At 43.5% G+C, this 22,664-nt stretch overlaps 13 pseudogenes; all 13 read left to right on the forward strand.

Annotated features, from left to right (window-relative positions):
• The first annotated feature begins 312 nt into the window (after positions 1-312).
• Positions 313-576, forward strand: LOC130305560 (U2 spliceosomal RNA; annotated as a pseudogene).
• Positions 577-2,048: 1,472 nt separating this feature from the next.
• LOC130305578 (U2 spliceosomal RNA) lies at positions 2,049-2,312 on the forward strand (annotated as a pseudogene).
• Positions 2,313-3,790: 1,478 nt separating this feature from the next.
• On the forward strand, positions 3,791-4,054 carry LOC130305579 (U2 spliceosomal RNA; annotated as a pseudogene).
• Positions 4,055-5,533: 1,479 nt separating this feature from the next.
• LOC130305580 (U2 spliceosomal RNA) lies at positions 5,534-5,797 on the forward strand (annotated as a pseudogene).
• A 1,478-nt stretch (positions 5,798-7,275) lies between these two features.
• On the forward strand, positions 7,276-7,539 carry LOC130305581 (U2 spliceosomal RNA; annotated as a pseudogene).
• Positions 7,540-9,020: 1,481 nt separating this feature from the next.
• On the forward strand, positions 9,021-9,284 carry LOC130305582 (U2 spliceosomal RNA; annotated as a pseudogene).
• Positions 9,285-10,759: 1,475 nt separating this feature from the next.
• Positions 10,760-11,023, forward strand: LOC130305583 (U2 spliceosomal RNA; annotated as a pseudogene).
• Positions 11,024-12,491: 1,468 nt separating this feature from the next.
• LOC130305584 (U2 spliceosomal RNA) lies at positions 12,492-12,755 on the forward strand (annotated as a pseudogene).
• Positions 12,756-14,221: 1,466 nt separating this feature from the next.
• LOC130305585 (U2 spliceosomal RNA) lies at positions 14,222-14,485 on the forward strand (annotated as a pseudogene).
• A 1,476-nt stretch (positions 14,486-15,961) lies between these two features.
• Positions 15,962-16,225, forward strand: LOC130305586 (U2 spliceosomal RNA; annotated as a pseudogene).
• A 1,476-nt stretch (positions 16,226-17,701) lies between these two features.
• Positions 17,702-17,965, forward strand: LOC130305588 (U2 spliceosomal RNA; annotated as a pseudogene).
• A 1,475-nt stretch (positions 17,966-19,440) lies between these two features.
• Positions 19,441-19,704, forward strand: LOC130305589 (U2 spliceosomal RNA; annotated as a pseudogene).
• A 1,463-nt stretch (positions 19,705-21,167) lies between these two features.
• On the forward strand, positions 21,168-21,431 carry LOC130305564 (U2 spliceosomal RNA; annotated as a pseudogene).
• Positions 21,432-22,664: the final 1,233 nt, after the last annotated feature.

The raw sequence follows: 22,664 nt of genomic DNA on the forward strand, positions 1-22,664 counted from the left end.
GGTAGGCGTGTTGTTTTCATATGCAGATCTGAAATATTGTCTTATATGCAAGAGGAGGAGTGATGGGGGTTCAGGCAAAAGCCAGGCTATGGATTGCATTGCTAAATGCTCCATCAGAGTGCAATGGTCGCCTGTCCTTTTTTTAAGTGATGATGTGGGTTTAGCCTGTGCTGTATGTATGTATGGGTGGCTGACTGCCACCCACCCAGAGAGTGTATGGGAGGCTGGTTGGCTGCCAGCCTTCCTTCCATTCCTATGAGTAATGTGAGTGCTCATGAAGGGGACATGGTTGGGTCCACCCCTTTCCCGGTTATCCTCTCTAGGCCTTTTGGCTTAGATCAAGTGTAAAAAAAGAAAGGATCTTGCGACAGATCGCATCCTGAGGCACGTTTTTTTTTGTGTGAATACTTGCACTTGGGTGACTTGTGAGCACATACTGATACATACGTTCCCTATCTGGGGACCATAAATTAAATGGATTTTTGAGAAAGGGAGCTGATTTGGAAGCTTGCTTCTGTCGCCCTATGCATTGACCCGATGTGGCAGTATATTCGGGTAGTGAACAGTGCACCACCCCATTCCAGTGTTAAACAAGAAAGATTCTCATTTAATCCTCCGTGGGTGAGAATTTGAGTTTGAGAATTGGAGACCAAAATGATGAGTTGCACTGACTGGTTTATGAACGTCTATTCATTTAGCGTTTTAATGACCATGTTTGCACACTGATTGGTGTAAAAAAATAAAATAAAACTAAATAATAATAATCTAGCACACCTGTGCAGGTTTGACATGACATGACAGGTAGCTGTCTTGTGGGTGGTGCTGAATCCTGTTAAATGACGTGAGGGTCTCATGCCTATACACAAGGGTGTGTCATTGCTGTTGCTTGACCATGCATTGGTATCTGTGGTCAGTGAATGATAAAAACAAAATTTACCATCCATTGATGGATGGGAAATCCGCCATGAGGCATTTGTTTTTAGAAACTGCTGCTCACAACCAATGTTGCAATGGAGTGTCTCCATCTGCTGGTGGTATTGGAAAGGCATTAGTGCTATGACAGGGTCTGAAGAAGAAGAAGAAGAAGAAGAAGACGGAAAAAAATATATATAAAAAGAAAAAGAGAGAGAGAGAGAGAGAGACTGACTTAGTGAGCGAGTGAGTGAGAGAGTGAGAGTGAGTGAGAGTGAATGAGTGAGTGAGTGATTGAGTGAGTGAGTGAGTGAGTGAGAACAAATGAGTTAAAGCAAGTGAGTGAGAGAGATCGAATGAATGAAAGTCTGAATGACAGAAAGAAAAAAGGATGAAGAAAGAAGCATGAAGAAAAAAAAATGTATATGGAGTTGCTGACATGAGTGCAATCTACAAAGCCGTTGAGGCTGATCCTCATGGGAGGATTATTGCACCAGGACCCTTAGCACTTTTAAAATGCCATTCAATGCCACGGGCTAGATGTAAACTGCAGATGACCATGTTGTGGTAGTTACCATGGATACCCAAGTGATGTGTGAGCTAACACATAGGCCCAACAGATTCCAAGAAGGCCAGAATCACCAGCGGCACCACCATCGATTGTCAGGTCACCCGGATTCAGCAAATACCAGAGTCCAAAATGATGCAGGTTTATACTGTTAATTTTCAGTTTATCGTTACAGTTGGTGTTATTCCATGTCGGAAGGGACGCAGCTACAGCCAGTGGGGTAACTAGAGACAGGCAGGCAGCTATGTGCAACAAAGGTAGGCGTGTTGTTTTCATATGCAGATCTGAAATATTGTCTTATATGCAAGAGGAGGAGTGATGGGGGTTCAGGCAAAAGCCAGGCTATGGATTGCATTGCTAAATGCTCCATCAGAGTGCAATGGTCGCCTGTCCTTTTTTTAAGTGATGATGTGGGTTTAGCCTGTGCTGTATGTATGTATGGGTGGCTGACTGCCACCCACCCAGAGAGTGTATGGGAGGCTGGTTGGCTGCCAGCCTTCCTTCCATTCCTATGAGTAATGTGAGTGCTCATGAAGGGGACATGGTTGGGTCCACCCCTTTCCCGGTTATCCCCTCTAGGCCTTTTGGCTTAGATCAAGTGTAAAAAAAGAAAGGATCTTGCGACAGATCGCATCCTGAGGCACGTTTTTTTTTGTGTGAATACTTGCACTTGGGTGACTTGTGAGCACATACTGATACATACGTTCCCTATCTGGGGACCATAAATTAAATGGATTTTTGAGAAAGGGAGCTGATTTGGAAGCTTGCTTCTGTCGCCCTATGCATTGACCCGATGTGGCAGTATATTCGGGTAGTGAACAGTGCACCACCCCATTCCAGTGTTAAACAAGAAAGATTCTCATTTAATCCTCCGTGGGTGAGAATTTGAGTTTGAGAATTGGAGACCAAAATGATGAGTTGCACTGACTGGTTTATGAACGTCTATTCATTTAGCGTTTTAATGACCATGTTTGCACACTGATTGGTGTAAAAAAATAAAATAAAACTAAATAATAATAATCTAGCACACCTGTGCAGGTTTGACATGACATGACAGGTAGCTGTCTTGTGGGTGGTGCTGAATCCTGTTAAATGACGTGAGGGTCTCATGCCTATACACAAGGGTGTGTCATTGCTGTTGCTTGACCATGCATTGGTATCTGTGGTCAGTGAATGATAAAAACAAAATTTACCATCCATTGATGGATGGGAAATCCGCCATGAGGCATTTGTTTTTAGAAACTGCTGCTCACAACCAATGTTGCAATGGAGTGTCTCCATCTGCTGGTGGTATTGGAAAGGCATTAGTGCTATGACAGGGTCTGAAGAAGAAGAAGAAGAAGAAGAAGACGGAAAAAAATATATATAAAAAGAAAAAGAAAAAGAGAGAGAGAGAGAGAGAGACTGACTTAGTGAGCGAGTGAGTGAGAGAGTGAGAGTGAGTGAGAGTGAATGAGTGAGTGAGTGATTGAGTGAGTGAGTGAGTGAGTGAGAACAAATGAGTTAAAGCAAGTGAGTGAGAGAGATCGAATGAATGAAAGTCTGAATGACAGAAAGAAAAAAGGATGAAGAAAGAAGCATGAAGAAAAAAAAATGTATATGGAGTTGCTGACATGAGTGCAATCTACAAAGCCGTTGAGGCTGATCCTCATGGGAGGATTATTGCACCAGGACCCTTAGCACTTTTAAAATGCCATTCAATGCCACGGGCTAGATGTAAACTGCAGATGACCATGTTGTGGTAGTTACCATGGATACCCAAGTGATGTGTGAGCTAACACATAGGCCCAACAGATTCCAAGAAGGCCAGAATCACCAGCGGCACCACCATCGATTGTCAGGTCACCCGGATTCAGCAAATACCAGAGTCCAAAATGATGCAGGTTTATACTGTTAATTTTCAGTTTATCGTTACAGTTGGTGTTATTCCATGTCGGAAGGGACGCAGCTACAGCCAGTGGGGTAACTAGAGACAGGCAGGCAGCTATGTGCAACAAAGGTAGGCGTGTTGTTTTCATATGCAGATCTGAAATATTGTCTTATATGCAAGAGGAGGAGTGATGGGGGTTCAGGCAAAAGCCAGGCTATGGATTGCATTGCTAAATGCTCCATCAGAGTGCAATGGTCGCCTGTCCTTTTTTTAAGTGATGATGTGGGTTTAGCCTGTGCTGTATGTATGTATGGGTGGCTGACTGCCACCCACCCAGAGAGTGTATGGGAGGCTGGTTGGCTGCCAGCCTTCCTTCCATTCCTATGAGTAATGTGAGTGCTCATGAAGGGGACATGGTTGGGTCCACCCCTTTCCCGGTTATCCCCTCTAGGCCTTTTGGCTTAGATCAAGTGTAAAAAAAGAAAGGATCTTGCGACAGATCGCATCCTGAGGCACGTTTTTTTTTGTGTGAATACTTGCACTTGGGTGACTTGTGAGCACATACTGATACATACGTTCCCTATCTGGGGACCATAAATTAAATGGATTTTTGAGAAAGGGAGCTGATTTGGAAGCTTGCTTCTGTCGCCCTATGCATTGACCCGATGTGGCAGTATATTCGGGTAGTGAACAGTGCACCACCCCATTCCAGTGTTAAACAAGAAAGATTCTCATTTAATCCTCCGTGGGTGAGAATTTGAGTTTGAGAATTGGAGACCAAAATGATGAGTTGCACTGACTGGTTTATGAACGTCTATTCATTTAGCGTTTTAATGACCATGTTTGCACACTGATTGGTGTAAAAAAATAAAATAAAACTAAATAATAATAATCTAGCACACCTGTGCAGGTTTGACATGACATGACAGGTAGCTGTCTTGTGGGTGGTGCTGAATCCTGTTAAATGACGTGAGGGTCTCATGCCTATACACAAGGGTGTGTCATTGCTGTTGCTTGACCATGCATTGGTATCTGTGGTCAGTGAATGATAAAAACAAAATTTACCATCCATTGATGGATGGGAAATCCGCCATGAGGCATTTGTTTTTAGAAACTGCTGCTCACAACCAATGTTGCAATGGAGTGTCTCCATCTGCTGGTGGTATTGGAAAGGCATTAGTGCTATGACAGGGTCTGAAGAAGAAGAAGAAGAAGAAGAAGAAGACGGAAAAAAATATATATAAAAAGAAAAAGAGAGAGAGAGAGAGAGAGAGAGACTGACTTAGTGAGCGAGTGAGTGAGAGAGTGAGAGTGAGTGAGAGTGAATGAGTGAGTGAGTGATTGAGTGAGTGAGTGAGTGAGTGAGAACAAATGAGTTAAAGCAAGTGAGTGAGAGAGATCGAATGAATGAAAGTCTGAATGACAGAAAGAAAAAAGGATGAAGAAAGAAGCATGAAGAAAAAAAAATGTATATGGAGTTGCTGACATGAGTGCAATCTACAAAGCCGTTGAGGCTGATCCTCATGGGAGGATTATTGCACCAGGACCCTTAGCACTTTTAAAATGCCATTCAATGCCACGGGCTAGATGTAAACTGCAGATGACCATGTTGTGGTAGTTACCATGGATACCCAAGTGATGTGTGAGCTAACACATAGGCCCAACAGATTCCAAGAAGGCCAGAATCACCAGCGGCACCACCATCGATTGTCAGGTCACCCGGATTCAGCAAATACCAGAGTCCAAAATGATGCAGGTTTATACTGTTAATTTTCAGTTTATCGTTACAGTTGGTGTTATTCCATGTCGGAAGGGACGCAGCTACAGCCAGTGGGGTAACTAGAGACAGGCAGGCAGCTATGTGCAACAAAGGTAGGCGTGTTGTTTTCATATGCAGATCTGAAATATTGTCTTATATGCAAGAGGAGGAGTGATGGGGGTTCAGGCAAAAGCCAGGCTATGGATTGCATTGCTAAATGCTCCATCAGAGTGCAATGGTCGCCTGTCCTTTTTTTAAGTGATGATGTGGGTTTAGCCTGTGCTGTATGTATGTATGGGTGGCTGACTGCCACCCACCCAGAGAGTGTATGGGAGGCTGGTTGGCTGCCAGCCTTCCTTCCATTCCTATGAGTAATGTGAGTGCTCATGAAGGGGACATGGTTGGGTCCACCCCTTTCCCGGTTATCCCCTCTAGGCCTTTTGGCTTAGATCAAGTGTAAAAAAAGAAAGGATCTTGCGACAGATCGCATCCTGAGGCACGTTTTTTTTTGTGTGAATACTTGCACTTGGGTGACTTGTGAGCACATACTGATACATACGTTCCCTATCTGGGGACCATAAATTAAATGGATTTTTGAGAAAGGGAGCTGATTTGGAAGCTTGCTTCTGTCGCCCTATGCATTGACCCGATGTGGCAGTATATTCGGGTAGTGAACAGTGCACCACCCCATTCCAGTGTTAAACAAGAAAGATTCTCATTTAATCCTCCGTGGGTGAGAATTTGAGTTTGAGAATTGGAGACCAAAATGATGAGTTGCACTGACTGGTTTATGAACGTCTATTCATTTAGCGTTTTAATGACCATGTTTGCACACTGATTGGTGTAAAAAAATAAAATAAAACTAAATAATAATAATCTAGCACACCTGTGCAGGTTTGACATGACATGACAGGTAGCTGTCTTGTGGGTGGTGCTGAATCCTGTTAAATGACGTGAGGGTCTCATGCCTATACACAAGGGTGTGTCATTGCTGTTGCTTGACCATGCATTGGTATCTGTGGTCAGTGAATGATAAAAACAAAATTTACCATCCATTGATGGATGGGAAATCCGCCATGAGGCATTTGTTTTTAGAAACTGCTGCTCACAACCAATGTTGCAATGGAGTGTCTCCATCTGCTGGTGGTATTGGAAAGGCATTAGTGCTATGACAGGGTCTGAAGAAGAAGAAGAAGAAGAAGAAGAAGAAGACGGAAAAAAATATATATAAAAAGAAAAAGAGAGAGAGAGAGAGAGAGACTGACTTAGTGAGCGAGTGAGTGAGAGAGTGAGAGTGAGTGAGAGTGAATGAGTGAGTGAGTGATTGAGTGAGTGAGTGAGTGAGTGAGAACAAATGAGTTAAAGCAAGTGAGTGAGAGAGATCGAATGAATGAAAGTCTGAATGACAGAAAGAAAAAAGGATGAAGAAAGAAGCATGAAGAAAAAAAAATGTATATGGAGTTGCTGACATGAGTGCAATCTACAAAGCCGTTGAGGCTGATCCTCATGGGAGGATTATTGCACCAGGACCCTTAGCACTTTTAAAATGCCATTCAATGCCACGGGCTAGATGTAAACTGCAGATGACCATGTTGTGGTAGTTACCATGGATACCCAAGTGATGTGTGAGCTAACACATAGGCCCAACAGATTCCAAGAAGGCCAGAATCACCAGCGGCACCACCATCGATTGTCAGGTCACCCGGATTCAGCAAATACCAGAGTCCAAAATGATGCAGGTTTATACTGTTAATTTTCAGTTTATCGTTACAGTTGGTGTTATTCCATGTCGGAAGGGACGCAGCTACAGCCAGTGGGGTAACTAGAGACAGGCAGGCAGCTATGTGCAACAAAGGTAGGCGTGTTGTTTTCATATGCAGATCTGAAATATTGTCTTATATGCAAGAGGAGGAGTGATGGGGGTTCAGGCAAAAGCCAGGCTATGGATTGCATTGCTAAATGCTCCATCAGAGTGCAATGGTCGCCTGTCCTTTTTTTAAGTGATGATGTGGGTTTAGCCTGTGCTGTATGTATGTATGGGTGGCTGACTGCCACCCACCCAGAGAGTGTATGGGAGGCTGGTTGGCTGCCAGCCTTCCTTCCATTCCTATGAGTAATGTGAGTGCTCATGAAGGGGACATGGTTGGGTCCACCCCTTTCCCGGTTATCCCCTCTAGGCCTTTTGGCTTAGATCAAGTGTAAAAAAAGAAAGGATCTTGCGACAGATCGCATCCTGAGGCACGTTTTTTTTTGTGTGAATACTTGCACTTGGGTGACTTGTGAGCACATACTGATACATACGTTCCCTATCTGGGGACCATAAATTAAATGGATTTTTGAGAAAGGGAGCTGATTTGGAAGCTTGCTTCTGTCGCCCTATGCATTGACCCGATGTGGCAGTATATTCGGGTAGTGAACAGTGCACCACCCCATTCCAGTGTTAAACAAGAAAGATTCTCATTTAATCCTCCGTGGGTGAGAATTTGAGTTTGAGAATTGGAGACCAAAATGATGAGTTGCACTGACTGGTTTATGAACGTCTATTCATTTAGCGTTTTAATGACCATGTTTGCACACTGATTGGTGTAAAAAAATAAAATAAAACTAAATAATAATAATCTAGCACACCTGTGCAGGTTTGACATGACATGACAGGTAGCTGTCTTGTGGGTGGTGCTGAATCCTGTTAAATGACGTGAGGGTCTCATGCCTATACACAAGGGTGTGTCATTGCTGTTGCTTGACCATGCATTGGTATCTGTGGTCAGTGAATGATAAAAACAAAATTTACCATCCATTGATGGATGGGAAATCCGCCATGAGGCATTTGTTTTTAGAAACTGCTGCTCACAACCAATGTTGCAATGGAGTGTCTCCATCTGCTGGTGGTATTGGAAAGGCATTAGTGCTATGACAGGGTCTGAAGAAGAAGAAGAAGAAGAAGAAGAAGAAGACGGAAAAAAATATATATAAAAAGAAAAAGAGAGAGAGAGAGAGAGAGACTGACTTAGTGAGCGAGTGAGTGAGAGAGTGAGAGTGAGTGAGAGTGAATGAGTGAGTGAGTGATTGAGTGAGTGAGTGAGTGAGTGAGAACAAATGAGTTAAAGCAAGTGAGTGAGAGAGATCGAATGAATGAAAGTCTGAATGACAGAAAGAAAAAAGGATGAAGAAAGAAGCATGAAGAAAAAAAAATGTATATGGAGTTGCTGACATGAGTGCAATCTACAAAGCCGTTGAGGCTGATCCTCATGGGAGGATTATTGCACCAGGACCCTTAGCACTTTTAAAATGCCATTCAATGCCACGGGCTAGATGTAAACTGCAGATGACCATGTTGTGGTAGTTACCATGGATACCCAAGTGATGTGTGAGCTAACACATAGGCCCAACAGATTCCAAGAAGGCCAGAATCACCAGCGGCACCACCATCGATTGTCAGGTCACCCGGATTCAGCAAATACCAGAGTCCAAAATGATGCAGGTTTATACTGTTAATTTTCAGTTTATCGTTACAGTTGGTGTTATTCCATGTCGGAAGGGACGCAGCTACAGCCAGTGGGGTAACTAGAGACAGGCAGGCAGCTATGTGCAACAAAGGTAGGCGTGTTGTTTTCATATGCAGATCTGAAATATTGTCTTATATGCAAGAGGAGGAGTGATGGGGGTTCAGGCAAAAGCCAGGCTATGGATTGCATTGCTAAATGCTCCATCAGAGTGCAATGGTCGCCTGTCCTTTTTTTAAGTGATGATGTGGGTTTAGCCTGTGCTGTATGTATGTATGGGTGGCTGACTGCCACCCACCCAGAGAGTGTATGGGAGGCTGGTTGGCTGCCAGCCTTCCTTCCATTCCTATGAGTAATGTGAGTGCTCCTCATGAAGGGGACATGGTTGGGTCCACCCCTTTCCCGGTTATCCCCTCTAGGCCTTTTGGCTTAGATCAAGTGTAAAAAAAGAAAGGATCTTGCGACAGATCGCATCCTGAGGCACGTTTTTTTTTGTGTGAATACTTGCACTTGGGTGACTTGTGAGCACATACTGATACATACGTTCCCTATCTGGGGACCATAAATTAAATGGATTTTTGAGAAAGGGAGCTGATTTGGAAGCTTGCTTCTGTCGCCCTATGCATTGACCCGATGTGGCAGTATATTCGGGTAGTGAACAGTGCACCACCCCATTCCAGTGTTAAACAAGAAAGATTCTCATTTAATCCTCCGTGGGTGAGAATTTGAGTTTGAGAATTGGAGACCAAAATGATGAGTTGCACTGACTGGTTTATGAACGTCTATTCATTTAGCGTTTTAATGACCATGTTTGCACACTGATTGGTGTAAAAAAATAAAATAAAACTAAATAATAATAATCTAGCACACCTGTGCAGGTTTGACATGACATGACAGGTAGCTGTCTTGTGGGTGGTGCTGAATCCTGTTAAATGACGTGAGGGTCTCATGCCTATACACAAGGGTGTGTCATTGCTGTTGCTTGACCATGCATTGGTATCTGTGGTCAGTGAATGATAAAAACAAAATTTACCATCCATTGATGGATGGGAAATCCGCCATGAGGCATTTGTTTTTAGAAACTGCTGCTCACAACCAATGTTGCAATGGAGTGTCTCCATCTGCTGGTGGTATTGGAAAGGCATTAGTGCTATGACAGGGTCTGAAGAAGAAGAAGAAGAAGAAGAAGAAGACGGAAAAAAATATATATAAAAAGAAAAGAGAGAGAGAGAGAGAGAGACTGACTTAGTGAGCGAGTGAGTGAGAGAGTGAGAGTGAGTGAGAGTGAATGAGTGAGTGAGTGATTGAGTGAGTGAGTGAGTGAGTGAGAACAAATGAGTTAAAGCAAGTGAGTGAGAGAGATCGAATGAATGAAAGTCTGAATGACAGAAAGAAAAAAGGATGAAGAAAGAAGCATGAAGAAAAAAAAATGTATATGGAGTTGCTGACATGAGTGCAATCTACAAAGCCGTTGAGGCTGATCCTCATGGGAGGATTATTGCACCAGGACCCTTAGCACTTTTAAAATGCCATTCAATGCCACGGGCTAGATGTAAACTGCAGATGACCATGTTGTGGTAGTTACCATGGATACCCAAGTGATGTGTGAGCTAACACATAGGCCCAACAGATTCCAAGAAGGCCAGAATCACCAGCGGCACCACCATCGATTGTCAGGTCACCCGGATTCAGCAAATACCAGAGTCCAAAATGATGCAGGTTTATACTGTTAATTTTCAGTTTATCGTTACAGTTGGTGTTATTCCATGTCGGAAGGGACGCAGCTACAGCCAGTGGGGTAACTAGAGACAGGCAGGCAGCTATGTGCAACAAAGGTAGGCGTGTTGTTTTCATATGCAGATCTGAAATATTGTCTTATATGCAAGAGGAGGAGTGATGGGGGTTCAGGCAAAAGCCAGGCTATGGATTGCATTGCTAAATGCTCCATCAGAGTGCAATGGTCGCCTGTCCTTTTTTTTAAGTGATGATGTGGGTTTAGCCTGTGCTGTATGTATGTATGGGTGGCTGACTGCCACCCACCCAGAGAGTGTATGGGAGGCTGGTTGGCTGCCAGCCTTCCTTCCATTCCTATGAGTAATGTGAGTGCTCATGAAGGGGACATGGTTGGGTCCACCCCTTTCCCGGTTATCCCCTCTAGGCCTTTTGGCTTAGATCAAGTGTAAAAAAAGAAAGGATCTTGCGACAGATCGCATCCTGAGGCACGTTTTTTTTTGTGTGAATACTTGCACTTGGGTGACTTGTGAGCACATACTGATACATACGTTCCCTATCTGGGGACCATAAATTAAATGGATTTTTGAGAAAGGGAGCTGATTTGGAAGCTTGCTTCTGTCGCCCTATGCATTGACCCGATGTGGCAGTATATTCGGGTAGTGAACAGTGCACCACCCCATTCCAGTGTTAAACAAGAAAGATTCTCATTTAATCCTCCGTGGGTGAGAATTTGAGTTTGAGAATTGGAGACCAAAATGATGAGTTGCACTGACTGGTTTATGAACGTCTATTCATTTAGCGTTTTAATGACCATGTTTGCACACTGATTGGTGTAAAAAAATAAAATAAAACTAAATAATAATAATCTAGCACACCTGTGCAGGTTTGACATGACATGACAGGTAGCTGTCTTGTGGGTGGTGCTGAATCCTGTTAAATGACGTGAGGGTCTCATGCCTATACACAAGGGTGTGTCATTGCTGTTGCTTGACCATGCATTGGTATCTGTGGTCAGTGAATGATAAAAACTAAATTTACCATCCATTGATGGATGGGAAATCCGCCATGAGGCATTTGTTTTTAGAAACTGCTGCTCACAACCAATGTTGCAATGGAGTGTCTCCATCTGCTGGTGGTATTGGAAAGGCATTAGTGCTATGACAGGGTCTGAAGAAGAAGAAGAAGAAGAAGAAGACGGAAAAAAATATATATAAAAAGAAAAAGAGAGAGAGAGAGAGAGAGACTGACTTAGTGAGCGAGTGAGTGAGAGAGTGAGAGTGAGTGAGAGTGAATGAGTGAGTGAGTGATTGAGTGAGTGAGTGAGTGAGAACAAATGAGTTAAAGCAAGTGAGTGAGAGAGATCGAATGAATGAAAGTCTGAATGACAGAAAGAAAAAAGGATGAAGAAAGAAGCATGAAGAAAAAAAAATGTATATGGAGTTGCTGACATGAGTGCAATCTACAAAGCCGTTGAGGCTGATCCTCATGGGAGGATTATTGCACCAGGACCCTTAGCACTTTTAAAATGCCATTCAATGCCACGGGCTAGATGTAAACTGCAGATGACCATGTTGTGGTAGTTACCATGGATACCCAAGTGATGTGTGAGCTAACACATAGGCCCAACAGATTCCAAGAAGGCCAGAATCACCAGCGGCACCACCATCGATTGTCAGGTCACCCGGATTCAGCAAATACCAGAGTCCAAAATGATGCAGGTTTATACTGTTAATTTTCAGTTTATCGTTACAGTTGGTGTTATTCCATGTCGGAAGGGACGCAGCTACAGCCAGTGGGGTAACTAGAGACAGGCAGGCAGCTATGTGCAACAAAGGTAGGCGTGTTGTTTTCATATGCAGATCTGAAATATTGTCTTATATGCAAGAGGAGGAGTGATGGGGGTTCAGGCAAAAGCCAGGCTATGGATTGCATTGCTAAATGCTCCATCAGAGTGCAATGGTCGCCTGTCCTTTTTTTAAGTGATGATGTGGGTTTAGCCTGTGCTGTATGTATGTATGGGTGGCTGACTGCCACCCACCCAGAGAGTGTATGGGAGGCTGGTTGGCTGCCAGCCTTCCTTCCATTCCTATGAGTAATGTGAGTGCTCATGAAGGGGACATGGTTGGGTCCACCCCTTTCCCGGTTATCCCCTCTAGGCCTTTTGGCTTAGATCAAGTGTAAAAAAAGAAAGGATCTTGCGACAGATCGCATCCTGAGGCACGTTTTTTTTTGTGTGAATACTTGCACTTGGGTGACTTGTGAGCACATACTGATACATACGTTCCCTATCTGGGGACCATAAATTAAATGGATTTTTGAGAAAGGGAGCTGATTTGGAAGCTTGCTTCTGTCGCCCTATGCATTGACCCGATGTGGCAGTATATTCGGGTAGTGAACAGTGCACCACCCCATTCCAGTGTTAAACAAGAAAGATTCTCATTTAATCCTCCGTGGGTGAGAATTTGAGTTTGAGAATTGGAGACCAAAATGATGAGTTGCACTGACTGGTTTATGAACGTCTATTCATTTAGCGTTTTAATGACCATGTTTGCACACTGATTGGTGTAAAAAAATAAAATAAAACTAAATAATAATAATCTAGCACACCTGTGCAGGTTTGACATGACATGACAGGTAGCTGTCTTGTGGGTGGTGCTGAATCCTGTTAAATGACGTGAGGGTCTCATGCCTATACACAAGGGTGTGTCATTGCTGTTGCTTGACCATGCATTGGTATCTGTGGTCAGTGAATGATAAAAACAAAATTTACCATCCATTGATGGATGGGAAATCCGCCATGAGGCATTTGTTTTTAGAAACTGCTGCTCACAACCAATGTTGCAATGGAGTGTCTCCATCTGCTGGTGGTATTGGAAAGGCATTAGTGCTATGACAGGGTCTGAAGAAGAAGAAGAAGAAGACGGAAAAAAATATATATAAAAAGAAAAAGAGAGAGAGAGAGAGAGAGACTGACTTAGTGAGCGAGTGAGTGAGAGAGTGAGAGTGAGTGAGAGTGAATGAGTGAGTGAGTGATTGAGTGAGTGAGTGAGTGAGTGAGAACAAATGAGTTAAAGCAAGTGAGTGAGAGAGATCGAATGAATGAAAGTCTGAATGACAGAAAGAAAAAAGGATGAAGAAAGAAGCATGAAGAAAAAAAAATGTATATGGAGTTGCTGACATGAGTGCAATCTACAAAGCCGTTGAGGCTGATCCTCATGGGAGGATTATTGCACCAGGACCCTTAGCACTTTTAAAATGCCATTCAATGCCACAGGCTAGATGTAAACTGCAGATGACCATGTTGTGGTAGTTACCATGGATACCCAAGTGATGTGTGAGCTAACACATAGGCCCAACAGATTCCAAGAAGGCCAGAATCACCAGCGGCACCACCATCGATTGTCAGGTCACCCGGATTCAGCAAATACCAGAGTCCAAAATGATGCAGGTTTATACTGTTAATTTTCAGTTTATCGTTACAGTTGGTGTTATTCCATGTCGGAAGGGACGCAGCTACAGCCAGTGGGGTAACTAGAGACAGGCAGGCAGCTATGTGCAACAAAGGTAGGCGTGTTGTTTTCATATGCAGATCTGAAATATTGTCTTATATGCAAGAGGAGGAGTGATGGGGGTTCAGGCAAAAGCCAGGCTATGGATTGCATTGCTAAATGCTCCATCAGAGTGCAATGGTCGCCTGTCCTTTTTTTAAGTGATGATGTGGGTTTAGCCTGTGCTGTATGTATGTATGGGTGGCTGACTGCCACCCACCCAGAGAGTGTATGGGAGGCTGGTTGGCTGCCAGCCTTCCTTCCATTCCTATGAGTAATGTGAGTGCTCATGAAGGGGACATGGTTGGGTCCACCCCTTTCCCGGTTATCCCCTCTAGGCCTTTTGGCTTAGATCAAGTGTAAAAAAAGAAAGGATCTTGCGACAGATCGCATCCTGAGGCACGTTTTTTTTTGTGTGAATACTTGCACTTGGGTGACTTGTGAGCACATACTGATACATACGTTCCCTATCTGGGGACCATAAATTAAATGGATTTTTGAGAAAGGGAGCTGATTTGGAAGCTTGCTTCTGTCGCCCTATGCATTGACCCGATGTGGCAGTATATTCGGGTAGTGAACAGTGCACCACCCCATTCCAGTGTTAAACAAGAAAGATTCTCATTTAATCCTCCGTGGGTGAGAATTTGAGTTTGAGAATTGGAGACCAAAATGATGAGTTGCACTGACTGGTTTATGAACGTCTATTCATTTAGCGTTTTAATGACCATGTTTGCACACTGATTGGTGTAAAAAAATAAAATAAAACTAAATAATAATAATCTAGCACACCTGTGCAGGTTTGACATGACATGACAGGTAGCTGTCTTGTGGGTGGTGCTGAATCCTGTTAAATGACGTGAGGGTCTCATGCCTATACACAAGGGTGTGTCATTGCTGTTGCTTGACCATGCATTGGTATCTGTGGTCAGTGAATGATAAAAACAAAATTTACCATCCATTGATGGATGGGAAATCCGCCATGAGGCATTTGTTTTTAGAAACTGCTGCTCACAACCAATGTTGCAATGGAGTGTCTCCATCTGCTGGTGGTATTGGAAAGGCATTAGTGCTATGACAGGGTCTGAAGAAGAAGAAGAAGAAGAAGAAGACGGAAAAAAATATATATAAAAAGAAAAAGAGAGAGAGAGAGAGAGAGACTGACTTAGTGAGCGAGTGAGTGAGAGAGTGAGAGTGAGTGAGAGTGAATGAGTGAGTGAGTGAGTGATTGAGTGAGTGAGTGAGTGAGTGAGAACAAATGAGTTAAAGCAAGTGAGTGAGAGAGATCGAATGAATGAAAGTCTGAATGACAGAAAGAAAAAAGGATGAAGAAAGAAGCATGAAGAAAAAAAAATGTATATGGAGTTGCTGACATGAGTGCAATCTACAAAGCCGTTGAGGCTGATCCTCATGGGAGGATTATTGCACCAGGACCCTTAGCACTTTTAAAATGCCATTCAATGCCACGGGCTAGATGTAAACTGCAGATGACCATGTTGTGGTAGTTACCATGGATACCCAAGTGATGTGTGAGCTAACACATAGGCCCAACAGATTCCAAGAAGGCCAGAATCACCAGCGGCACCACCATCGATTGTCAGGTCACCCGGATTCAGCAAATACCAGAGTCCAAAATGATGCAGGTTTATACTGTTAATTTTCAGTTTATCGTTACAGTTGGTGTTATTCCATGTCGGAAGGGACGCAGCTACAGCCAGTGGGGTAACTAGAGACAGGCAGGCAGCTATGTGCAACAAAGGTAGGCGTGTTGTTTTCATATGCAGATCTGAAATATTGTCTTATATGCAAGAGGAGGAGTGATGGGGGTTCAGGCAAAAGCCAGGCTATGGATTGCATTGCTAAATGCTCCATCAGAGTGCAATGGTCGCCTGTCCTTTTTTTAAGTGATGATGTGGGTTTAGCCTGTGCTGTATGTATGTATGGGTGGCTGACTGCCACCCACCCAGAGAGTGTATGGGAGGCTGGTTGGCTGCCAGCCTTCCTTCCATTCCTATGAGTAATGTGAGTGCTCATGAAGGGGACATGGTTGGGTCCACCCCTTTCCCGGTTATCCCCTCTAGGCCTTTTGGCTTAGATCAAGTGTAAAAAAAGAAAGGATCTTGCGACAGATCGCATCCTGAGGCACGTTTTTTTTTGTGTGAATACTTGCACTTGGGTGACTTGTGAGCACATACTGATACATACGTTCCCTATCTGGGGACCATAAATTAAATGGATTTTTGAGAAAGGGAGCTGATTTGGAAGCTTGCTTCTGTCGCCCTATGCATTGACCCGATGTGGCAGTATATTCGGGTAGTGAACAGTGCACCACCCCATTCCAGTGTTAAACAAGAAAGATTCTCATTTAATCCTCCGTGGGTGAGAATTTGAGTTTGAGAATTGGAGACCAAAATGATGAGTTGCACTGACTGGTTTATGAACGTCTATTCATTTAGCGTTTTAATGACCATGTTTGCACACTGATTGGTGTAAAAAAATAAAATAAAACTAAATAATAATAATCTAGCACACCTGTGCAGGTTTGACATGACATGACAGGTAGCTGTCTTGTGGGTGGTGCTGAATCCTGTTAAATGACGTGAGGGTCTCATGCCTATACACAAGGGTGTGTCATTGCTGTTGCTTGACCATGCATTGGTATCTGTGGTCAGTGAATGATAAAAACAAAATTTACCATCCATTGATGGATGGGAAATCCGCCATGAGGCATTTGTTTTTAGAAACTGCTGCTCACAACCAATGTTGCAATGGAGTGTCTCCATCTGCTGGTGGTATTGGAAAGGCATTAGTGCTATGACAGGGTCTGAAGAAGAAGAAGAAGAAGAAGAAGACGGAAAAAAATATATATAAAAAGAAAAAGAGAGAGAGAGAGAGAGAGAGAGACTGACTTAGTGAGCGAGTGAGTGAGAGAGTGAGAGTGAGTGAGAGTGAATGAGTGAGTGAGTGATTGAGTGAGTGAGTGAGTGAGTGAGAACAAATGAGTTAAAGCAAGTGAGTGAGAGAGATCGAATGAATGAAAGTCTGAATGACAGAAAGAAAAAAGGATGAAGAAAGAAGCATGAAGAAAAAAAAATGTATATGGAGTTGCTGACATGAGTGCAATCTACAAAGCCGTTGAGGCTGATCCTCATGGGAGGATTATTGCACCAGGACCCTTAGCACTTTTAAAATGCCATTCAATGCCACGGGCTAGATGTAAACTGCAGATGACCATGTTGTGGTAGTTACCATGGATACCCAAGTGATGTGTGAGCTAACACATAGGCCCAACAGATTCCAAGAAGGCCAGAATCACCAGCGGCACCACCATCGATTGTCAGGTCACCCGGATTCAGCAAATACCAGAGTCCAAAATGATGCAGGTTTATACTGTTAATTTTCAGTTTATCGTTACAGTTGGTGTTATTCCATGTCGGAAGGGACGCAGCTACAGCCAGTGGGGTAACTAGAGACAGGCAGGCAGCTATGTGCAACAAAGGTAGGCGTGTTGTTTTCATATGCAGATCTGAAATATTGTCTTATATGCAAGAGGAGGAGTGATGGGGGTTCAGGCAAAAGCCAGGCTATGGATTGCATTGCTAAATGCTCCATCAGAGTGCAATGGTCGCCTGTCCTTTTTTTAAGTGATGATGTGGGTTTAGCCTGTGCTGTATGTATGTATGGGTGGCTGACTGCCACCCACCCAGAGAGTGTATGGGAGGCTGGTTGGCTGCCAGCCTTCCTTCCATTCCTATGAGTAATGTGAGTGCTCATGAAGGGGACATGGTTGGGTCCACCCCTTTCCCGGTTATCCCCTCTAGGCCTTTTGGCTTAGATCAAGTGTAAAAAAAGAAAGGATCTTGCGACAGATCGCATCCTGAGGCACGTTTTTTTTTGTGTGAATACTTGCACTTGGGTGACTTGTGAGCACATACTGATACATACGTTCCCTATCTGGGGACCATAAATTAAATGGATTTTTGAGAAAGGGAGCTGATTTGGAAGCTTGCTTCTGTCGCCCTATGCATTGACCCGATGTGGCAGTATATTCGGGTAGTGAACAGTGCACCACCCCATTCCAGTGTTAAACAAGAAAGATTCTCATTTAATCCTCCGTGGGTGAGAATTTGAGTTTGAGAATTGGAGACCAAAATGATGAGTTGCACTGACTGGTTTATGAACGTCTATTCATTTAGCGTTTTAATGACCATGTTTGCACACTGATTGGTGTAAAAAAATAAAATAAAACTAAATAATAATAATCTAGCACACCTGTGCAGGTTTGACATGACATGACAGGTAGCTGTCTTGTGGGTGGTGCTGAATCCTGTTAAATGACGTGAGGGTCTCATGCCTATACACAAGGGTGTGTCATTGCTGTTGCTTGACCATGCATTGGTATCTGTGGTCAGTGAATGATAAAAACAAAATTTACCATCCATTGATGGATGGGAAATCCGCCATGAGGCATTTGTTTTTAGAAACTGCTGCTCACAACCAATGTTGCAATGGAGTGTCTCCATCTGCTGGTGGTATTGGAAAGGCATTAGTGCTATGACAGGGTCTGAAGAAGAAGAAGAAGAAGAAGAAGAAGACGGAAAAAAATATATATAAAAAGAAAAAGAGAGAGAGAGAGAGAGAGACTGACTTAGTGAGCGAGTGAGTGAGAGAGTGAGAGTGAGTGAGAGTGAATGAGTGAGTGAGTGATTGAGTGAGTGAGTGAGTGAGTGAGAACAAATGAGTTAAAGCAAGTGAGTGAGAGAGATCGAATGAATGAAAGTCTGAATGACAGAAAGAAAAAAGGATGAAGAAAGAAGCATGAAGAAAAAAAAATGTATATGGAGTTGCTGACATGAGTGCAATCTACAAAGCCGTTGAGGCTGATCCTCATGGGAGGATTATTGCACCAGGACCCTTAGCACTTTTAAAATGCCATTCAATGCCACGGGCTAGATGTAAACTGCAGATGACCATGTTGTGGTAGTTACCATGGATACCCAAGTGATGTGTGAGCTAACACATAGGCCCAACAGATTCCAAGAAGGCCAGAATCACCAGCGGCACCACCATCGATTGTCAGGTCACCCGGATTCAGCAAATACCAGAGTCCAAAATGATGCAGGTTTATACTGTTAATTTTCAGTTTATCGTTACAGTTGGTGTTATTCCATGTCGGAAGGGACGCAGCTACAGCCAGTGGGGTAACTAGAGACAGGCAGGCAGCTATGTGCAACAAAGGTAGGCGTGTTGTTTTCATATGCAGATCTGAAATATTGTCTTATATGCAAGAGGAGGAGTGATGGGGGTTCAGGCAAAAGCCAGGCTATGGATTGCATTGCTAAATGCTCCATCAGAGTGCAATGGTCGCCTGTCCTTTTTTTAAGTGATGATGTGGGTTTAGCCTGTGCTGTATGTATGTATGGGTGGCTGACTGCCACCCACCCAGAGAGTGTATGGGAGGCTGGTTGGCTGCCAGCCTTCCTTCCATTCCTATGAGTAATGTGAGTGCTCATGAAGGGGACATGGTTGGGTCCACCCCTTTCCCGGTTATCCCCTCTAGGCCTTTTGGCTTAGATCAAGTGTAAAAAAAGAAAGGATCTTGCGACAGATCGCATCCTGAGGCACGTTTTTTTTTGTGTGAATACTTGCACTTGGGTGACTTGTGAGCACATACTGATACATACGTTCCCTATCTGGGGACCATAAATTAAATGGATTTTTGAGAAAGGGAGCTGATTTGGAAGCTTGCTTCTGTCGCCCTATGCATTGACCCGATGTGGCAGTATATTCGGGTAGTGAACAGTGCACCACCCCATTCCAGTGTTAAACAAGAAAGATTCTCATTTAATCCTCCGTGGGTGAGAATTTGAGTTTGAGAATTGGAGACCAAAATGATGAGTTGCACTGACTGGTTTATGAACGTCTATTCATTTAGCGTTTTAATGACCATGTTTGCACACTGATTGGTGTAAAAAAATAAAATAAAACTAAATAATAATAATCTAGCACACCTGTGCAGGTTTGACATGACATGACAGGTAGCTGTCTTGTGGGTGGTGCTGAATCCTGTTAAATGACGTGAGGGTCTCATGCCTATACACAAGGGTGTGTCATTGCTGTTGCTTGACCATGCATTGGTATCTGTGGTCAGTGAATGATAAAAACAAAATTTACCATCCATTGATGGATGGGAAATCCGCCATGAGGCATTTGTTTTTAGAAACTGCTGCTCACAACCAATGTTGCAATGGAGTGTCTCCATCTGCTGGTGGTATTGGAAAGGCATTAGTGCTATGACAGGGTCTGAAGAAGAAGAAGAAGACGGAAAAAAATATATATAAAAAGAAAAAGAGAGAGAGAGAGAGAGAGACTGACTTAGTGAGCGAGTGAGTGAGAGAGTGAGAGTGAGTGAGAGTGAATGAGTGAGTGAGTGATTGAGTGAGTGAGTGAGTGAGTGAGAACAAATGAGTTAAAGCAAGTGAGTGAGAGAGATCGAATGAATGAAAGTCTGAATGACAGAAAGAAAAAAGGATGAAGAAAGAAGCATGAAGAAAAAAAAATGTATATGGAGTTGCTGACATGAGTGCAATCTACAAAGCCGTTGAGGCTGATCCTCATGGGAGGATTATTGCACCAGGACCCTTAGCACTTTTAAAATGCCATTCAATGCCACGGGCTAGATGTAAACTGCAGATGACCATGTTGTGGTAGTTACCATGGATACCCAAGTGATGTGTGAGCTAACACATAGGCCCAACAGATTCCAAGAAGGCCAGAATCACCAGCGGCACCACCATCGATTGTCAGGTCACCCGGATTCAGCAAATACCAGAGTCCAAAATGATGCAGGTTTATACTGTTAATTTTCAGTTTATCGTTACAGTTGGTGTTATTCCATGTCGGAAGGGACGCAGCTACAGCCAGTGGGGTAACTAGAGACAGGCAGGCAGCTATGTGCAACAAAGGTAGGCGTGTTGTTTTCATATGCAGATCTGAAATATTGTCTTATATGCAAGAGGAGGAGTGATGGGGGTTCAGGCAAAAGCCAGGCTATGGATTGCATTGCTAAATGCTCCATCAGAGTGCAATGGTCGCCTGTCCTTTTTTTAAGTGATGATGTGGGTTTAGCCTGTGCTGTATGTATGTATGGGTGGCTGACTGCCACCCACCCAGAGAGTGTATGGGAGGCTGGTTGGCTGCCAGCCTTCCTTCCATTCCTATGAGTAATGTGAGTGCTCATGAAGGGGACATGGTTGGGTCCACCCCTTTCCCGGTTATCCCCTCTAGGCCTTTTGGCTTAGATCAAGTGTAAAAAAAGAAAGGATCTTGCGACAGATCGCATCCTGAGGCACGTTTTTTTTTGTGTGAATACTTGCACTTGGGTGACTTGTGAGCACATACTGATACATACGTTCCCTATCTGGGGACCATAAATTAAATGGATTTTTGAGAAAGGGAGCTGATTTGGAAGCTTGCTTCTGTCGCCCTATGCATTGACCCGATGTGGCAGTATATTTGGGTAGTGAACAGTGCACCACCCCATTCCAGTGTTAAACAAGAAAGATTCTCATTTAATCCTCCGTGGGTGAGAATTTGAGTTTGAGAATTGGAGACCAAAATGATGAGTTGCACTGACTGGTTTATGAACGTCTATTCATTTAGCGTTTTAATGACCATGTTTGCACACTGATTGGTGTAAAAAAATAAAATAAAACTAAATAATAATAATCTAGCACACCTGTGCAGGTTTGACATGACATGACAGGTAGCTGTCTTGTGGGTGGTGCTGAATCCTGTTAAATGACGTGAGGGTCTCATGCCTATACACAAGGGTGTGTCATTGCTGTTGCTTGACCATGCATTGGTATCTGTGGTCAGTGAATGATAAAAACAAAATTTACCATCCATTGATGGATGGGAAATCCGCCATGAGGCATTTGTTTTTAGAAACTGCTGCTCACAACCAATGTTGCAATGGAGTGTCTCCATCTGCTGGTGGTATTGGAAAGGCATTAGTGCTATGACAGGGTCTGAAGAAGAAGAAGAAGAAGAAGAAGACGGAAAAAAATATATATAAAAAGAAAAAGAGAGAGAGAGAGAGAGAGACTGACTTAGTGAGCGAGTGAGTGAGAGAGTGAGAGTGAGTGAGAGTGAATGAGTGAGTGAGTGATTGAGTGAGTGAGTGAGTGAGTGAGAACAAATGAGTTAAAGCAAGTGAGTGAGAGAGATCGAATGAATGAAAGTCTGAATGACAGAAAGAAAAAAGGATGAAGAAAGAAGCATGAAGAAAAAAAAATGTATATGGAGTTGCTGACATGAGTGCAATCTACAAAGCCGTTGAGGCTGATCCTCATGGGAGGATTATTGCACCAGGACCCTTAGCACTTTTAAAATGCCATTCAATGCCACGGGCTAGATGTAAACTGCAGATGACCATGTTGTGGTAGTTACCATGGATACCCAAGTGATGTGTGAGCTAACACATAGGCCCAACAGATTCCAAGAAGGCCAGAATCACCAGCGGCACCACCATCGATTGTCAGGTCACCCGGATTCAGCAAATACCAGAGTCCAAAATGATGCAGGTTTATACTGTTAATTTTCAGTTTATCGTTACAGTTGGTGTTATTCCATGTCGGAAGGGACGCAGCTACAGCCAGTGGGGTAACTAGAGACAGGCAGGCAGCTATGTGCAACAAAGGTAGGCGTGTTGTTTTCATATGCAGATCTGAAATATTGTCTTATATGCAAGAGGAGGAGTGATGGGGGTTCA

The sequence above is a fragment of the Hyla sarda genome, unplaced genomic scaffold (assembly GCF_029499605.1).
Source record: "Hyla sarda isolate aHylSar1 unplaced genomic scaffold, aHylSar1.hap1 scaffold_1321, whole genome shotgun sequence".
NCBI classification, from domain to species: Eukaryota; Metazoa; Chordata; class Amphibia; order Anura; family Hylidae; genus Hyla; species Hyla sarda.